Raw genomic sequence first — 21,583 nt, forward strand, 5'->3', positions numbered from 1 at the left:
CTAACAGAACTATCAGAGTGGAACATTGAAGGACCGAAAAGGATGCAGTGATTCAGTTTTGTGAATAATGTCAAAGGTAAGCGGCGCAGGGTAAGGTCAAATGTTCAGTACTTTATCTCAAAGAGTTTTTATTCGATATGGACAATACAGGGTGTAAAGACTTAAGGTCGGCCAAGGTGGAAGTTATTAGGTTTTGAATACAGTGGTCCAGTGTCAATGCTACATGGCAGGGTTAAAGCTTCGAAGATAAGACTGTCTGTAGCGCCAGTATGCTGGTCCTCCTTCTTCTTAATGGGATTATGAATACTTACAATATTCTAAATCATCATCACGTTTCTACTTCCAATTTTAATCTACATTTTCTGGTGGGAATGTAACTTAAATAATAACAACATCCTCGTTTACTTTAATAGCAGACAAAACAGAATCATCCCATAGTTAAGCTGATCTATCTTTTGTTATTTTAAGTCAGGATAGTTGTCACATTTACAATAATGCAATTATTCTTTGCACTTATTTATTACCTCCGCCATCGCAGCTGGACAAGGATTATGTATTCACCCTTGTCTCTTTTTCGTTCGTGATATCTCAAGAAGTTTTAGGATTTCAGTGAAAGCTTGTGGATATATGGGCGGCGGGTCAAGGAAGAGTTCATTAGAATTTGGTGTCGATCGGGATCTGTATGAAGCATTAAATCTTATTTTTTTCGGCGATGGCAGTGGTATGCGCTCTTTGATACTGTGTAACAAGGCAGACATCTATTGTAGAATGAACTATGTGAGTCCGTAAATTTACTGGTCTGATGAGTAAAAGTAACAGCAGCAGAAAATCATAATTTATACTGGCGATGGCGGCGGTATGCGCTCCTGAGTACTCTCTAGTGTGAAATTTGATTTTGAATGTTAATAATTCATACATCATATGGAAGCATTTCCAAAAAAAAAAAAAAAAAAAAAAGTGTTCAGTCGATAAAATATATGACTATAGGACAATCACATGGGTGAACCGAAAAAAATCTGTCATATACCACAATGTCTTTGGGTATAATTTAAAAAATCAACTGACAGGTCCCATTTCATTTCTTTTCAGGGTCTTTACAGGGAAATGAACATGCATTCCATGATACGAAAACATCGAATGCAATCGACGAAAACTGGCAGCTAGGGACTGAATGCTGAACACTTGTGAAATATTAATTCCAACTTTCTCGGCCATCAACATTCCCGAATCCAGTCTTATTAAACCCTTCATTCTGATGATGCATTTTTGTTGTTTATTTTTGCTACCTCCAAACGCTTTTATTCAACTTGAGGTAGGTCTCTCATTTTCAGGGGATTAGTGAGTGTTATATACATGTTATCCCTTCAGTTGTGAAGCTTTAACTGAAGGTGTTGTGGATTATAGAAATTATTGCTTCACTGAAGTAAATGGGATTGAATGAACTGTCTACCTGGTGCTACAGTCTTGCACATCATCGTAACTGCTTTTAATGCCTATCATCAGTTATCATTTCAAAACATATATAAGGAAATTCTATCTGCTTGTTCATTCTCTTGTATGCTTATTATAGAGTCATAAATACCTAATGTCATCATGCCCGTCTCACATGCATCCTCGAATATTGCCTGGGTGTAAATATGTAATCACACGTCCATTACCACACCGAATGCCATCGTGTTCAACGCTGGTGCACTTGCCTCCTGTGTTTTTCATAATATACTTAACAAACAAACAGTCAAAACTGTTTAAAAATATAATTTCCTTAATGTACTTTAACAATAAGAAATTATCTGGATCCCCTGCCAACTTTGAAAGCCGAGCCTCTGTTTCCAAATTGTTGTCAATGGAGGGATAAGGTTAAATCTGCCTTAACCTGAAAATGTGAATGAACCAGATGAGTTCCACGAGAATACCAGCCAGGGCAGACTACCTTGCCTTTTATTCCACCCCGACAATTTTCCCTCACACCTCATCCCAGCACCTGCCCTCACAACCTACCCCAGCACCTACCCTTACACCCCACCCCAGCACCTGCCCTCACACCCCATCGCAGCACCTGCCCTCACAACCCACCCCAGCACCTGCCCTCACATCCCCCCCAGCACCTGCCCTCACAACCCATCCCAGTACCTGCCCTCATACCGCACCTCGGCACCTGCCTTCATCACCCACCCCAGCACCTGCCCTCACAACGCACCCCAGCATCTGACCTCACACCCCACCACGGCATCTGCCTTCATAACTCACCCCAGCACCTGCCTTCACACCTGCCTTTAAGGAGGAGGCGGTGGCTCAATCGAAAGAGAGGTGGCCTGCAGTCCTACCGGACCCAGGCTCAAATCCCCGCTGGGGCGGGGAACAGTTTAAGGATTTGAATTTCATAAAATCAGACTTCAGTGATCTACCAGACGACTCGCCTACATGTTGTAATAATACCCCCACTAATACCAATACACCAGTCCTCTATGAGACAGCCCCAGCATATATTCAATGCGGGCTGTGGGTGTTAGCGCAGAAGTGGTGACATGTAGAGGTGTATTGCATGTACGAGGACTACTGGGCCTTGGGAGCAGGCTGTGAAGCCTATGCCCAGAGTCGGACACATAAAAAAAAAAATCATCCTTGCATCTGGTACCACATATCATCGTAGCAACTGTCCTCACACAACACCCGGCACCATACCTTGTATTCAAGGTTTTGTACAGTATACACCACCAAGGAAGTATAGTATAAATCATTTTTGCCCGGAGCTTGATGATCTTCAACTTGTTCAGCATGAAGAAGTCTTTTACCTCGCTCGGTCGGAGTCCTGCGAGGTATTGTTTTTGGTCGAGTTGCTTTGTTTGTTTGTTCGTTTATTTCTCTGCTTGTTAGCAACATTACGGAAAAACGTCTGAATGAAATTACATGAAACTTTCAGGACATGTGGGCACTGCTCCCAAAAGAAAGTGATTAAATTTTGTAGGTAATCGAGTGACCCTGAAAGGTCAAAATCAAGGTCACGAATTTTCAGAGGGCTATAACTTGAAACCTGATGAAGATAGAGATTTTTTCTATTAGGAACATAAAGGAACCCGTAATATGGGCTTTCATTTGGCATCAAGACCTTTGACCTTGAGTGACCTTGAAAGGTCAAACTCAAGGTCATGAATTATTAGGGGGCTATAACCAGAAACTGGTTGAAGATAAGAGATATTTACTATTATCACCATATAGGAAGTCCCATAAAGGTTTTCAATTGGTACCATGACCTTTGACCATACAGTAAGTGATCTTGAAAGGTCAAACTCAAGGTCACGGATATTCAAGGGGCTTCAACTCGAAACTCGTTGAAGATATAGGAAGTCTAATATGGACTTTTATTTGGCACCATGGCCTTTGACCTTAAATGACCTTGAAAGGTCGAAAGCAAGATCACGAATTTTCAGAGGGCGTAACTTGAAAACATTTGCGCAATTACCTTAGACTTTGTGTACCGTACTGACATTAAATGGCAGTATCGATTCAGTATTCAGCAGCAATAAAACAACTGAAGTTGGGCGAGGTTTGTTGTGCCTGGCACCACTTTTTTTTTTTTAAGTTGGCTGCCGAATAAGCAGTTCAGTACAAATTAACCCGTGGTTGCCAGGATGAGGAAATCGTTTGTAGTCAGTCTCTACATAGTAACCGAGGTCACCAGTATAGGAGAGGGAAAAGTATCTGGGATACTTTTTGAGGCTTATCTACAGTTATTTCTCTCGGTTTAACATTATTTTTTATGGTGATTCTCGGTTAAAGACCCTAGTGTACGTACTACAGAGATCGTGATAAGAGAAAATCGTGCAGTGAAGTGGTTCAGAGATGAAAAATCTACTTCTTCCAGTTCAAAAGTTACTTTTATACTCCCCAAATTTGTATGTGGAGAGAATACGAGTATAGGATACTTTCTCACAGGTAAGGCTTAATAGAAGATTGTGATTATGATCAATTACTGGATTTTGGCTGTTGTCGTTGTTGCTGTCCCAAGCTCGTAATAACGTGAAGTGAGTGGATTGCATTAGAAAGCTGTCCTCCTCCTCCTGCAGTGGAGCATCTTCCTTTTGGGCAATATGGAGGGAGTTCGGGGATGTTTATATAACCGGACAGTAGAGCCGCCTGGTTGAATTGATGCCAGAACGTGAAGGCAACCCCTTAAACATCACTCTGGGAATAAGAACTGATTTACTTATTATCCGTTCATTTTAATGTTCCTTTGTCGTGCAAGACAATCCCGCAACTTACTACAGTAGCATTATAGTCTTAATATCAAATATAGTAATACCTATGTTTACCATGTGTGTTGTATACATGTCGATCTTAATACGTTTCTTCCATTTAATGCTTCAGCTCTCGGACGACTGTTAGTACGCACAGTATTATGTAGGGTAAGTTCTTCTGAAAATGTAAAATTTACGCACATTTTACTCGGTCACTTTCGTTACTCTTTATTTATTTATTTATTTATGTATTTATTTGCAAAACCGAACATTAAGGTGTCATTTACTGTTTTTGGAAATGGAGGTCTAACTTTTAAATATTGGAAAATTTACCTGAAATGGACATGGCAATAACAGTTTCACTATAAGCTGCACAATATAAGCAACAGACGAAATATTTGGTGGTCAAACAGTCCGTTAAATTTTTACATTGCCCACGCATTCAAATTTGCATCTCGTAAGTAGCTCCATCTTTTCCTTGTCCATCTCTTCTAACTTCTGCCTTCCTTGTAACTCTCAAAAAAAAAAAAAAATTCACTTGATGTAGTTCCTCCCCTCACTGGCTTCGGAGTTAATCAGGCAGATGGGCCTGATGAAGTCCCTCCTGTTGTTCTCAAGAACTGTACTTCTGTGCTTACACCCTGCCTAGGAAAACCTTTTCGTCTTTGTCAAGTTATACCTTTCCTTATTCCTGGAAGTTTGCTCTAATTCAGCCCCTCCTGGAGAAGAATGACGGTTTCCCGCCCTCTAACTACGGTCCAAAACATCATGTTTATGAGAATTTATAAATCTATTCGTAATAAAAGGTTAAAACACCTTTCCTATAATAACCTTCTCTCTCTTTGCCAGTGTGGGTTATATAAGGGACGCTCCACTGCCGATCTTATCACCCTCTTTTCTGACTCACGGTTATCCTTCCTTTGGGTCTTCAGCGAAAAGTCTGCCACTGTACTAGACATCTCAAAGGCTTTTGATCGAGACTACCACAAATTGTTAATTTTCAAACTGCCCTCTTGTCTTATTCATCCTTCTAAGTATCTGCCATCACCTCTAGTGTCATTTCTGGTCTTTCTGTAGCTGCTGCTGCAGACGTCCCCCAGTCTTCCTTTAGAGCTATCAGTAGTGGTGTTCCTCATGGTTCTGTCCTGTCATCAACTCTCTTTCTTTTATTCATCTAACCCTGTCCACTCCTACCTCGATGGCTCCACCCTTCGCCCTCCCATCCACTTGTCATTTTATCCATCACAGCATTTACTTCAACAGACTTCTCTTTTTTTTTACTTTTCTTTTATTTTTCTTTTACTTCTAAGGGAATAGACAGTAGTACCAGTCCAGCAGGGCAGTACTCCCAAGGTGGATGGAAAGCTGATGACAGGGAGAGCTGGAGCTCCCGTTTCATCAGCCCTTGCGACTAGATCCTGACCATCCCCCTTTCCTGTACTTTTTCAGTGTTTCAGTAACACAGAGAGTAGGCCAGCATGCCCTCCAGTACAAGTTTCTCTGTCAACACCAAACTACATGCATATTACACACTACACTTCATATTCAAATTTAAACCAAAATGGCGTCTAATAACAAAGCCTCGGAGTCCCCGGGGGGGGGGGGGACCCATAAATGCCCCCACTATCCTCCCCTCTCCCGGTGACGATTCAACGAGTTGACTGGAACACTGTCTAACTCATTTCTTCATTCTGCAACATTCGTGGCGTTTCATCTGACTTTCTGTCTAATGAGCATCACCTCTCCTCCTCTAATCCTCACCTTCCATTTTTAACTGAGACTCAGCTGTCTGAAGCAACTGATACCAAACCCTTCTCTGTATTCTCCTACTTTCTCTCTACTCGTTTCAAAGCCAAAGTAGCTGTTGTGTATAAGTACGCAACAGCTAATCTTGCTCGCTTCTTCCTGGACTTCATTCTAATGAATTCTCTTCTCTCTGGCTTCTGCTTTCCTGTCATTCTCTGTCTAAATATATCTGTGCTGTTTACTTATCACCTAACTCTACTGACAATGAAAATTTCTTCGACCATCTTACTTGTATGATGGAACACATCCTACCCAATTCTTCTTTCTCTGTAATCTCCATTCTAGTAGATTTCAACGTTCACCACCACCTTTGGCTCCCCTCTTTCAATGATCCACCTGGTGAACAAGCCTACATCTTTTCTGTCCTTAATGACCTGGTGCAGCTTGTACAGCACCCTATCTATATCCCTGACCACCCTGGAGAGAGTTCCAACGTACTTGACATCTTCCACACAACTAATCCATCTCCTTACACTGTTAATCTTTCCTCTCCATTGGGCTCCCCTGATCGCAACCTTATTACCTTAACCTGTCCTATTGCTCCAGTACAGCCAGTGGACCCTCCAAAGAACCGTCGACTGTGGCACTTTGGAGCTACTGATTGGAAGGTCCCCAGGCAGCACCTCTTTGATTTTCCCTGGAATGATTATTGCTGCCATAGCCGGGAGCCATCTAAATGTGCCTTGCGCATTACAGAGGTTCTTCTCTTGGGCATGGAAGCATACATTCCTCTCTCATATCCTTTGATTAATGCAAGAACGCCTTAGTGTAATCACGCTTTTTCTAATGCTGTCCACAACAAGGATAGGGCCTACAAAATGTACTGGAGCCAACCCTCCCCTGAATCACATCATTTTTATGTTTCTGTCCGGAATTGTGCTAAGTCTGTTATTCGCGCTGCTAAAAATAATTTCATCCATACTAAATGCTCTCAACACTCGAACTCGACTTCTTCCCGCTCCTTGTGGCACCTTGCTAAAAACCTTTCTAACAACTTAACTCATCATCCTTCCCTCCTCTTTTCTACTCTGATGGCTCTGTAGCTATTTCTTCTACTGATATAGCAGATCTTTTCACTCAGATTTTCTCCTCCAGTACCACTTTAGACAATTCCAGTGCTGTTCCTCCGTCACATCATCCCTCTCACTTCCTCATGGCTGACATTAAAATTTCGTCAACTGATGCATTTGCTGCCATCACTGGCCTCAGTATTAACAAGGCATATGGGCCTGATGTGGTCCCTCTTGTTATCCTCAAGAATTGTGTTTCTGTGCTTACACCTTGCTTAGGTAAACTCGTTCACCTTTGTCTGTCAACTTTTACATTTCCTTCTTGATAGAAGTTTGCTCTCATTCAGCCTGTTCCAAAGAAGAGTGACCATTCCCAACACTATTACTATATACTCAATTGCCTTAACATCCTATTTCTCAAAAGTTTTCTCAAAAGTCTATTCTTAACAGAAAAATTTTAAAGCATCACTTGTATCACAACCTTCTTTCTGATCGTCAGAATAGGTTCCGTCAGGGACGCTCCACTGGCGATCATCTCACCAGCCTTTCAGACTCCTGGTCATCCTCCTTTCGGGACTTTGACAAAAGCTTTGCCATTGCACTTGACCTCTCAAAGGCTTACGATCGAGTCTGACATAAATCTTTAATTTCCAAACTGCCCTCTTACAGTTTCTAAACTTCTGTCTGTGCCTTCATCTGTAGCTTCCTTTCTGGTCGTTCTGTAGCTGCTGTTGTAGACGGCCACCGTTGTCCTAGATCAATCAACAGTAGTGTTGCTCAGGGCACTGTCCTATCACCAGCTCCATTTTATTCAACAATAACCCTCTAAGCTGTACATCTAACCTTATCCACTCATACACTGATGATTCCATCGTTTAGCTTTCCATTCAGTTCCTGCAACATCCATCTCAGCAGTCACTTCAACAAAGGATGAGGCTATGACACACCTAATGTTTGACATGGCTCGTGTCTCTGACTGGAATAAAAGTAATCTTGTTGTTTTAAATGAATCAAAGACTCAGTTCGTACACCTATCAACCCGACAAACTCTTCCACAGGGGTACCCACTAATGTTTTATAATATTCAGCTCAATTCTGCATCATCCTTAAACATAATTGGGGTTTCATTCTCTCGGGATTTATCTTGGAAAGATCATAATACATTTCTTGTAAAATCTGCTTCCAAGAGATTTGGTGTGTTAAGCTGACTCCGTGCGTTCTCTGCCTCTCCACAGTTGTTGACTCTATACACGGGTTTTATTCGCCCCTGTGTAGAGTACAACTCTCACGTGTGGGGAGGATCCCCACATACAGCTCTTCTCAACAGGGTGGAGTCAAAGGCTTTTCGTTTCATTACCTCTCGTCCTCTTACTGGCTTCCTTCAACCTCTGTCTATTCGCCGCACTGTTGCCTCTTTATCTCTTTTCTATCGCTATTTCAATGGTCACTGCTCCTCTGAACTGTATGCTTGCATCTCTTCACCTGTACGACAGGAACGTAGCACTCGTCTAGCAACAAACTGTCATCCCTTTTCTGTCCAACTCTCTAATGCAAGAGTTAACCATTACTCCTAGTCCTTCAGTTTATGGAACAGGCCACCTCTTGAACTGTCTCCCTCTGTCTGTATTTCCTACATCCTATGATCACCAGTCATTCAAACACAGTTTGTCGAGGCATCTCGAAATGAACGGATCTGAATTTGGCTCTCGCTTGTATTTTTTTTTTTCTTGGCAGGAACGATTTCCTGGCTTCTGGCCTTTATTTCCTTCTTCCTTGCATGAAAAAAAAAAAAAAAACACGGAATGAGTCTAAGACACACCTAATTTCTGACCTAGCTAGCATCTCTGATCGGGTAAAGTAAGCTTGTTGTATTTGATGCACGCAAAACTCAGTTTCTGCATATTTAGCTGCCAAATTTTTCCACAAAACTATCTATTGATATTTAACAATATTCAGCTCAATCATGCATCTTTTCTGAATATACTTTGGGTTTCATTACCTCGGGATTTATAGTGGGAAGATCATAGTATTTCTCTTACAAAATATAATTCTATGAGACTAGATGTACTTAGCCGGCACTATTCATTCCTCATTCCTTCAGATCACTGGACTTTATACAGGATTTTTTTTTCGCTCCTGTGTAGAGTACTAACCTCATGTATGTGTGTGTGTGGGGGGGGGGGCGTCGACATAATTCTCTTTTTTAACATGGCCGAGTCAAGGACTTTCGTCTCATCAGCTCTCCTCCTCTTACTGACTCCCCTCAACTTGTCATTTCGCTGCACTATTTCCTGTTTATCATCTTTCTATCACTACATCAATGGTACCTGCTCCTCCGATCTGTGCTTGCATTCCAACTCCATTACAGAGAGCGCGTAGCACACATCTGGCAACAAACTCCCACCCATTTTCTGTGAATATTCCTAAATCAATAGGAAAGCATTTCTTCCAGTAATTCATGTATGCAACAGGTCGGTTCTAGAACTCATGTTCACTGTCTGTATTTCCTTCTGTCCGTGACCTCTAGCCTTTTGAACGTAATGTATCCAGTCATTTTGATATGAACGGATCATGACTTTGGCTCTCTTTCGTTTCCTTTTATTTTTTTTTTTTTGCCTTGAAGTGAAGAAGCTTCCAGACTTCCAGTCTGATATTCCTTGAAATGAAGAAGCCTCCAGACTTCCAGCTTGATATTCTTTGAAAGGAAGAAGCTTCCAGACTTCCAGCCTGATATTCCTTGAAGTGAAGAAGCTTCCAGGCTTCCAGCCTGATATTCCTTGAAATGAAGAAGCCTCCAGACTTCCAGCCTGATATTCCTTGAAGTGAAGAAGCTTCCAGACTTCCATCCTAATATTCCTTGAAGTGAAGAAGCTTCCAGACTTCCAGCCTGATATTCCTTGAAGTGAAGAAGCTTCCAGACTTCCAGCCTGATATTCCCTGAAGTGAAGAAGCTTCCAGACTTCAAGCCTGATATTGCTTCTAACTTGTCTTAAAGAAGTAAGTAACTTATGAACCTGTCTCTGGGCACACATTTTTAGTTTTGAACTCCACACCTTCCTATTTTCCCCCAGGGGCCTGATTAAATTGCCAAGTACTTTCCAATTTAGATCTGTTTTACGCCATGGATGTAATTTTCCCACATCCACTTATGGAGGTGTTTTTCATATGGCACCAGTTTAAATCATGTGTGTATTCTTCCAGTTAATCTGTTTTTCTCATGGACCTGTTATCTGATGGACTTGTTTTCCCACATGGACCCATCAACCTGCTATCTTTCCATGGGCCAAGTTTCCCCTTTTGGATCTACTGTATTTTCCACCTTGTATCATTTTGCCCATGAACCTGTTTTACTCATGGACTTACTTTCTCCCCATGAGAAAACAAAGGCTGGACATCGACCTATCTTTGCCTAAGGACATCTTTCTTCCCTGAACTTGCTTTTATCCATTGGACCTACTGTTTGTTTCTACTTGGGCCTATTTACCCAGGTATAGATTTCACATGGATCAATACCTATCACTGACAAGTTCACCCCATTAACGTATTTTCCCTATATACACCGACTCACTCCCCCTATCCACCTACCCACCCATCAAATGTGCCAATCAGCCCAACCACCAACCCTCGCCACCACACCCCACCCACCAGCCAGCCACATACCCACCCACCAAATGTGCCTATCAGCCCAACCACCAACCCCCCCCCCCGTCCACCACTCACCTACCCATCCACCCACCCACCTAACTCATCCTACTCACCCACTCTGTCAACTTTCACTCATCCACCTCACCTTACCCAGTATCCTTGCCAACCCCATCCTGCTCACACATCCACCAACGCCACCCTATCTACCACCAACCCCACTCACTCACCTACCATGCTTACCATACCTATAACATATACCTACCCATCCTTCCACGCCAACCCCACTCACTCACCTACCATGATTACCATACCCATTGCTTATACCCACCCATCCTTCCACGCCACCCTGTCCACCACCAACCCCAAATACTCAACTAACGTGCTTATCATACCCATAGCAGATACCCACCCATCTATTTCACCCACACCACTCACCTTGCCTAGCCAACCCAATTCTCCCACCCTATCCACCTCATTTCCCTGCCAACTACACCCATATGCCCACTAAACTATCCACCTGGCAACCAACCACCACTGTTTGCAGTTCTCGCCACTACCACCACACATGCATATGCACACGTGCAAAGAGAGGCATAGCTGCTTTTATAGTATAAAATACTATATGTATCTGTTTGTAGCCCGTCACTTTATCAGTAACAGATGCTAGTTTGGAAGTCATTTTTCTGTAAATCTGTTCCTGCAACTGCAGATTTAAGCATAGTATAGATATATGATGTTTAGCCCATAAACTATGGTAGACTGGGAATCCGAAGTGCAAACCGTGCACAGAAACACACACAAAAAAGGAAGTTTCTTAAATTTGATTTCTTCTCTTTCTGAATGATAAAGGATGTGATGAAGTTTATGAAACTAAATTTTCAAACTGGTATATGCCATATTGTTTTGGAAGTCGTTAATTTTGGAGCAGTATATAAAGCATTTTTTTTTTCCAAAGACCTGTTTTATTGGTATAATAATGGACAAACTACGTTGCTGCATGTGTGTAAATTTTCAGGTCATCATCTACAAGTGTTTGGACATGAAGAGCTTGGATATTTTTTTTATTTTGAAGATTGGGCTTGGGCAAAAATGCAACTGGAGCTGCATGCCACAGTGCACCTCTGAATGGCTGTGGCTGCATGTCGCAGTTAATGGGTTATGGAGAAGGAGCATTTTCTCACATGCAATTTATAAGCCTCCTTTGAGTCCTTTAGCCAGCGACGTTGGAAGAGGTTATGTATTCAACCCCATTTGTATGTGTGTTTATTTGTTGCTTGCTGGAATAAAAATATTCGGCAAGCATGCTGGTCAGTTTCATATCTTTGTCTGATTGTTTCTCTGGACTCTATAGATCACAATTTTGCGCCAGTCGTTCTGAAAAAAATAATATAAGAAGGTAGAAATCCATAAACCATAGAAGCCTACTGTTTTTCATCAAAATTGGTCATAGGTATTGGGCTGAGTGATTGGTTGAAACCACTCAATGGCCGTGGGTCCAGATATCGTCGGGACCCAGGCACAGTTTTTTCAGATTTCGAAAATCGTTTTTTTTTTCTTCTTTTTTTTTTTTTTTTTTTACCAAATTGAAGAGAAACGTTTGGCACACATGGCAATCCAATTTTTAGCTTCCTAAACCCACCCTGTGCTTCACAATGATGGAGCTCCCGTTTCATCAGCCCTCATGACTACCTTCTGACCATACGCCGTTGCTGAACTTTTTCAGTGTTTAAGTAACACAGAGAGTAGGCCAACATGCTCTCCGTCTCAAGTTCCTCTAACTATTAACGCCAAACTATAAGAAAATTACACATTTCACTTCCTATTCAAAAAGAAAAATAATAATAATAATAATAATAATAAAATGGCCTCTCAGTACCAAGCCTCGGAGTCTGGGGGGGAGGGGGGGTGATCATCAAATGCCCCACCATCCACCCCTTTCCCGTGAACGACCAAGTGAGATGCCTGGAACCACTGTCTGACTCACTTCATTATTTCTACAACAATTACAGCCCTTCCTCTAACTTTTTGTTGAACACCACTTCCCCTTCACTAAACTGCACCTTCTCTTCCTCACTGAGACTCAGCTGTCTGAGGTGGCTGGTAGCAAACTCTTCTCTGAATCCTCTTACTTTCTCTACACTCATTTCAAAGCCAGAGGTGGCTGTTGCATATATTTACACAACAACATATCTTGTTCTCGTGTTCCTGAACTTGAATCTTCTGAATTTTCTACTCTCTGGCTTCTGCTTTCCTGTCATTCTCTGACTAAATATATGTGTGCTGTTTACTGGCCATAATTCTGCAGACTAAAAAATCCTCTGTCTTACTTTAGATGGAATACATCCTATCAATCTCCTTTCTCTGAAATCTTTATTCCAGGAGATTTCAATGCTCACCACCACCTTTAGCTCCTCTCTCCATTAACTGATCCACGTGGTGAAAGCCTACACCTTTTATATTTTTAATGACCTAGAGCAGCTTGTACAGCACCCTACATGTATCCTTGACCATCTTGGGGAGAGTTCCAACATACTTGACATCTTCCTTACAATTAATCCCTCTATTTCTCTCAGTTGGGCTCCTTCGATCACAACCTTATGACCTTAACCAATCCTATTGCGCTAGTTCAGCCTGTGGACCCTTCCAAGAAGCAATGGCTGTGTCACTTTGGAGCTGCTCGACTTGGAGGCCCTCAGGCAGTGCTTCTTTGATTTTTCGTCGAATCATTATTGCTTCCATGGCCGACAGCCATCTAGGTGTGCCTTGTATATTATGGAGGTTATTCTGTCGTGCATGAAAGCATACATTCTATATTCATATCCCGTGACTAATGCAAAAAAAAAAACAAAAAAAAAGGTTTAATCATGCTTGTTCAAACACTGTCCACAACAAGAAGGCCTGCAAAAGCTACCAGAGCCAACCACCCCTGAATCTCATCTTTGTTTTCCTGCCCAGAATCGTGCTGTCTGTTCTTCACTCTGCTAAAAATAGTTGTATTCGTACTAAATTCTCTGTACCCTCCAAATCAAATTCGTTCTTTTCCATCCGGAACCTTGCCAAAAACCTACCAACTTTACCTCATCATCCTTCCCTCCTCTTTTCCATTCTGATGGCTGTGTAGCTTTTTCTTCTGCTGACAAAGCCGAACTCTTCTTCCAGACTTTCTTCTCCATCACTTACCTCACTCTGACTTCCTCATGGCTGACATTAAGAGTTTCTCAACTGATGTATTTTCTGTCATCATTGGCCTCAATATTAACAGGGCATATGGACCTGAGGGGGTCCCTCTTGTTGTCCTCAAGAATTGTGCTTCTGTCCTAACACCCTGCCTAGGTAAACTCTTTTGCCTTTGTCTAACAACTTGTACCTTTTCTTTTTGCTGGAAGCTTGCTCTCATGCGGCCTGTCCCAAAGAAGGGTGACCATTCCCATCCCTCTGACTATTGCCCAATTTCTTTAGTATCCCGTGTTTCAAAGTTTTCGAGTCTATTCTGAACAAAATATTTTTAATGCATCTTTCCTATCACAGCCTTCTTTCTGATCGTCAGGATGGGTTCCAACAGGGACGCTCCACTGGCGATTTTCTCATCTACCTTTCAGACTCCTTTTCATCCTCCTTTCGGGACTTTGGCGAAAGCTTTGCTATTGCACTTGACGTCTCAAAGGCTTACTGTCGAGCCTGACATAAATCTTTAATTACCAAACTGCCCTCTTAATATTTCTATACTTTTATCTGTGCCTTTATCTCTAGCATCCTTTCTGGTCATTCTATAGCTGCTGTTGGAGACGACCACTGTTCTTCTTCTTGAGCTATCAATGCAGCAAACACAACGAATGGAAGACCTTTATCCCAGTCTTTCTGATGTTCCAAACAGTATTTCTTGAGCATCGATTTGAGTGTTTGATGATATCTCTCCAACGCTCCTTGGGTCTGGGGATGGTAAGCTGAAGACGTGATCTGGGTGATGCCCAACTCTTTCAGAGACTGCTTGAAAGCGTTTGATATGAAATTACTTCCCCGGTCTGACTGTACCTCCTTGGGCAGCCCAAACTTTGTGAAGAACCCTAGCATTTCCTTAACCACGTGTCATAAAGACTTTGTAGTTACTTGTAGAGAAGTATATTTTAGACTTGAGGTCGAGCGGCTTTTATATCTTGTAGTAGTTTCCCCACCAGATGTCATGTAGTGACGGGAGAGGTAAAGAATAGTATGGGACTATTTTTATTTGTCTTGGAAATATTAAACAGGTATAAGAGTATAAGTCCCGGGTAGCTACCTCCCTGTCTCGCTATCTCTCTCTCTTTCTGTTCTAAGGCTAATCTCCCTCTCGACCTCTCTCTAGGGTCGCTTGTCTCCTTCTAAACTCTCTTTCCTAAAATCTGGTGTAGTAGGGGTGTGTCACGTATGTTCCTCATGGCAACCAGATCTTTCTCACGAGAGGACTGCTGACAGCTAACTGCATCATCTCCTTACTGGCCGCTGTCGTCAGCTTTCCTCCGTGTAAGCATGTTTAGCGCTGCTAGATTCTCGCAGACACAACACCTTCTCATCATTTGACTTCCTGCTTCTATCTGTCTCTCTATCTATCTATTTATCTATCTATCTATTATGTAGTCCTATATTTGCTCGGCCGCGCGAAAATGGCGTACCATCGACATTTAATAGTTATAATATATTAATACATACTACATATACATTATAATGAACTTATAAGCTAATTAAGTGAAATACATAATATTGTAAAGTAACATAATTGTATGAATATTGTATACATATATTATTCATAGTAAATAGTGATTATTCAGTAATATTACATTTTAAATAAGTTGAATACATATTGGAATAAATGCATTAAAGTAAATTATTTAACTGTAATACAGTATGTACTTGGGATATTATAGTGAAATGCATACATGCAAGAATAAAAATAGTTTAAAATTAAGATGATTGTAAGAGTTATTAATATTTCATTTAAAGATAATGGTACTGGTCTGTCATATATGGGTCATTCTTCTTTGTGTTATTATTATTATTATTATTATTATTATTTTTTATATATAATTAATACTATATACAAAATATATACACTTCATTCAGGGTGGTTAACTGTGATGTTAACTCTCCCCCCACTAAACAATGACTCCAAATTAGCAATTCTTGCATGCATTCTGTGCATGGCCAACAGCAATACTGCAACTACAATGCAGATGATTATAAAGACAGAAGGTGCTTGGCTATACACATAATATGGGTTGAACATACTCAAACTCAAATCTTCCCAGGGCTTCATTGTTTCATTGATCAGCTGCATAGTTTCAAACTTAGGTGAAGTCAGCTTAATACTTGTGCTCATGTTTAAGTTCATATCAGGCAGTGGGTGGAAATGTTTATGTGTATGGTTGATAATGGCGTAGTGATTGATGGTGGAAAAAGTAGACATGGATGGTGTAAATACCGCACAGTAGTCTGGTGCTATGTATAATCCTGAGGCTGATGTATGAGATGGTGGTATATCTGGACAGACTATGTAAACTGATGTGTTATGAGGGAAATAAAAAAACTGCGAGTGTCCAATGCGTTGATGGTGTACAAGTTTATCTGGAGCAAAAGTGAAGTTGCAATGATGATGAATATTGTTATTGCTGATGATAGCCATTTCACAAGGGACCGTATCAGTAGGCTGAAACGTGAAAATGTACGCAGGACAAAGATGAACAGCATGTAAGGATGTGCGGCACTTTCGCTCAATCGCTTGACTCACTTGCGAAAGTGACAGTGTCTCGTCTCTTGGAGACCATGATGAGTTCGGTGTCTGTGTTGATGTTGATGATGACTAAAGTGTTGTTGTTTCTATAGGGGAAGGGGTGTATTTGGTATACTGTGAACAGGTCTTCCGTGATGAATGGTACATGAACTATCACTGATGTTGGTGTTAGTGTTGCTTCTAAGTATGGGTAATATTGCATAAATTCCCTACTGCGGAACAATGGCTTCAATTTATGTTTATTTATGCCTTGACTAACTATCTGACGTAGCTCATGAACTGGGAGCAAGTCATTTGTGATCTTGCCATCACCAGCATTCGAAATTCCTTGCATAAGTGCCCTGAAATGATCTCTAGTGTTCTCTAGTTGTAGTAGAATCGTGTCAATATGTTCTGTGATGATGGAGAAGTGCTGGAAAAGAGTAACATTGCTCTCTAAGTCATTTATTTTATCTATACTCTCGAGAGCTACGTTTTCTGCTTGTTTCAGATTTTTCACAATTGTCTTCATTGCCGAGTTCTGTCCTGTGATGAATTTATCCTGGTATGTTAGTACCTGAGCTATCTTATTAAATTTGTTGTTTATTTCTTTAAGGTCATCCTCTGTAGCCAATCCAAAGATGTTCCCATGAATTGCGCCGCCCAGATCGAACAAACCGCGCTTTTGGCGAGTACGTGTGATGTTGTTCCTGTCGCTCAGCACCTCCGTTCCATAAGATGGGAGATCTTGGATCATGACGAGCATAGTTGACTTCGCCTGTTCTAGTTTCCATTTCGCTAACTTCACCATTTCATCCACTTCCTTGGTGATATGTGATTGTGAAACATAATTCCCTATCTTGAAGTCCAGAGTTCGCATCGGCGTCGCAAGTCTTTCTACATAAGTAGGTAAGTCATACAAGTAATCTAGACTTATTTCAGTACTCATGACGTCCTTGACGATTGTAGTCGTGGCCGTTGGAGCTATGAGGCATCCTTGTCGTACTATATGCTTGGGGTCTAGGTGCGCATATACTCTTACTATGTATAGGAGAATCCATAGCATAAGTCCCTTCATCGTAACCTACCGAAAAAAAAAAAAATCTATTAATTTCCTATAAAGCTGTGGTTGATGATAGTGATGATGTGCGTTACGGTTGGCTGTTATTTCATTTATAGAAGGAGTTTAAATCGATATTTAATTCTCGTAAATGATGTACTGTAGATTTCATTGGAATAGTTGCACCTATGTTCGATTGTTTGGTATATGACCTTAATTTCTTTTTGTAATCATTGTTGTGTTCTTGCTTGGTTCCTTGAGGTACGTTCACCTGTTCGGTTGTATCCGAGGCTGAATAATTATGTGATAATTCCCTTGAAACTCGTTTTAAATGGTCAATATGAACTTGTTTTTCCTCGCCACTTGAAAGTGACCTAATTAAAACTTTGTTTGCTTTTATGTTAATTACTCTGTATGGGCCCTCAAACTTAGGGGATAATTTATTGTCTCTCGTATGAATGACTCCGTAAACAATGTCTCCTAAGCTGATAGGTGAATCTTTTGCCTTCCTGTTAAATGCCTCCGTCATTTCTTCCTTGGACATCGTTAATTGTTTTTTCACTCTTTTGTGAATGTCCTGGAATTCACGTAAACGGAGTTTAGAGTAATCATCGTAATTGTATATAGGCATGCTGTCACCTTCTAGAAGCTCATATGGTAATTTTTTATCTGTGCCATATATAATGAAATGTGGTGTGTCACCAATGGATTTATTTATAGACCCATTAATGGAGGCCTCTACTCTGGGAATCCAATCATCTCAGCTTGCATAATTTTCACTGAGAATGTGTCGTAGCACATCTAATACCTTTTTATTTTGTCTCTCTACCAACCCATTCGATGCTGGGTGATAGGCCAAAACGTTAACCTTTTTAATGTTGTATTGTTTACATATTATGAAATACGCCTCTTGTTTATTTATGTCCTAGGAAACTAGATGAGTAAATAAGTTGAATATAGCTAATTTTAGCACTGAGAAGAAATGAGTAAGTATAATGTTACCCACTTGATACAGATCGTAGAGGTGTGTCGATACAAAAGTCTATCTCGGAAGAAAATACAGGTTTGATTGAAGATCTCTTGATAATTCTAGTGGTGTGTTGATGGACGATATTACTCAGGAAACTCCATGGCCTGGTATTTGTAGTGGTTAACGGCTGTCCCAGGCAAACCTCAGCATAGAACGTCGAATTTCCAACTTAACTGTGAAAATAAGTGAATATGAGTAGGAGCTATGTGAATAATGAGTAATGAGTAGTGGGTGAGAAGTGCCTGGTGTCAGTCACACGTTGCTTGGCATGGCAGACTCGCGTTGTGATGTCATCTCAGCACATGGTGACGTCGGCTTCCCACACTGGTAGCTGTGGTGAGTGAATGAGTAGCGATGAGTAACTTGAGTGAAGACGAGTGAGTAAGATGAGTTGTGAGTCGTGTCTCACTCTTCGTTTGTTTGTTCCCTTTATTCTATGTGGAAGGTTTTTCGGTCCTTTTCTCTAGTGATTTACTCGTTGAGGGATGAAGACTGCCGCTACTTGTAGGTGCGTGTAGAAGATTATACAGACGACGTAGAGTTGTTAATTGTAGTTGATTGTAGATGGCTGTAGTTGATTGTAGATGGCTGTAGACTTTGTAGACTATTTGCACTGTAGACTGTATTTTGTAGGAATCAATGTAGAACTGAAGCTAATCTTGTAGTCTCGGTTGCTTTTGTAGAAATTTGCTTTTAATTCGGAGACGATGTCCGCAGATTTGCTGGTTTGTCGTTAAGCTACGTGCAAGGCGTCGAGTGATCTCTTGACCTCTGCATCAGCGTAATGATCTGGGAGACGGAGGGGGCAGGACGGAGAGAATACTGTCAGGAGCTGATATTGTTGGTTGTTTTCAATCTTGATATTTTGTAGGAATTTAATGTTGATTCGTAGACGATGTTCGTATCCCACCGCTGCCACCAAATGTCATAAAGACTTTGTAGTTACTTGTAGAGAAGTATATTTTAGACTTGTGGTCGAGCGGCTTTTATATCTTGTAGTAGTTTCCCCACCAGATGTCATGTAGTGACGGGAGAGGTAAAGAATAGTATGGGACTATTTTTATTTGTCTTGGAAATATTAAACAGGTATAAGAGTATAAGTCCCGGGTAGCTACCTCCCTGTCTCGCTATCTCTCTCTCTTTCTGTTCTAAGGCTAATCTCCCTCTCGACCTCTCTCTAGGGTCGCTTGTCTCCTTCTAAACTCTCTTTCCTAAAATCTGGTGTAGTAGGGGTGTGTCACGTATGTTCCTCATGGCAACCAGATCTTTCTCACGAGAGGACTGCTGACAGCTAACTGCATCATCTCCTTACTGGCCGCTGTCGTCAGCTTTCCTCCGTGTAAGCATGTTTAGCGCTGCTAGATTCTCGCAGACACAACACCTTCTCATCATTTGACTTCCTGCTTCTATCTGTCTCTCTATCTGTCTATTTATCTATCTATCTATTATGTAGTCCTATACACGTTCTTTGCTGAGATATTTCTAAGTGGAATGGCTTCAGGATAACGAGTAGCCATATCAATCAGGGTCAACACATAAGAAAATCCTGAAGAAGTCTTAGGAAGAGGGCCCACAATATCCACCAACACACGGGTGAAAGGCGCCTCAAAAGGAGGAATGGGAACTAGAGGTGCAACCTTTTCGGTCTGATTACACTTCCCCACAACTTGACAGGTGTGACAAGACTTACAATACCAGGAAACATCCCTGAAGATACCTGGCCAGTAGAAGTATTTCAAAATGGGTGCCACAGTCTTCCTCACTCCAAGGTGTCCTGCCAAACTGGAATCATGAGCCACTATAATGATATCCTGCCTACAAACACGAGGGATGACAACTTGATGTACAACCTCCCATTCACAGTCGGCTGATGCTGTTGGGGGTCTCCACTTCCTCATAAGCACTCCTGACTTTATATAATAACAAGTAGAAGCACCGGCTGACTCTTCCTCACTGCAAGCAGAGTTAGCTAGACCTTTCAACTCAGGGTCAGCAACCTGCAACTCAACCAACTCTTGACGAGACAAATTATCAACACTACGCGGTACTGCCTCATCTGGTGGGTGGTCCAAATTAGCAAGAAAAGTGTTAGCTAGGATAACATCATCATCATCATTATCCTCTAAATCACTAGTAACTTTAGACTTAGCCCTAGTGACAGCACATGCAGGGAACACATCAGGGACATCACAATCCCGGGACGCAGCCACTGGCTCACTAGACAACTGAGGAGCTGGACACATTTGACTTCCACCAATATCATTTCCAAGTAAGAAAGTTACACCTGACATTGGGAGTGTCTCAACCAACCCAACCATAACGGAACCATTAACAAAACTAGACTCTAAATTCACTCTGCACAGAGGGACAGAGAAGTAATTATTCCCTACACCTTGTAAGATTACAGTTTCATCAGAGGAATTAACATTAGAGCCTAGAACACTGGTCAGCATAAGGGATTGGCAGGCACCTGTGTCACGATATATTTTAACTGATTTCCTATCATTACTGTCCAGAGGACTGACAAAACCATCAGACAGGAAATTAGCACATGAACTCTTGAGAGTGTCACCCACGTTACTGCTCAAAAGAGGAGCTCCAACATGAAAATTTAAGTTACCCCTCAAAGCAGGTTCAGTTAACTCAGTTAAAGAATTCTGGGAACTCTCAAGAGTGGACACTAGACCAATTGACTGAATATTTAAAGACTCCTTTTTGTTCACATCACGCTGTCTCCTGAAACGTTTCTCTGTAGTATGACCAAGCTTACTACAATAAGTACATTTACTTTTCTGAAATCTAGAGGTGAAGCTGGTATTTACTTCCTGAGAAACATCACCTTTATTCTCTTTCCTGTTACCTGTACTCTGAGTAGAGGCAACGTACTTACTCTCAGCTTTTCTTTTTTCTCTAGAATATCTCTTGTGAGTGAGAACATATTCATCAGCTAAAACTGCAGCATCAGACAAATTATCTACTCTTCTCTCATCAAGATATAGGCTTACATCTTTACTAATACACCTTTTGAAGTCCTCCAGCAAAATCATCTGCTTA

Source organism: Coenobita brevimanus, chromosome 55, assembly GCF_032717465.1.
Source record: "Coenobita brevimanus isolate Jiangsu-jjx chromosome 55, ASM3271746v2, whole genome shotgun sequence".
In the NCBI taxonomy this organism is placed as follows: Eukaryota; Metazoa; Arthropoda; class Malacostraca; order Decapoda; family Coenobitidae; genus Coenobita; species Coenobita brevimanus.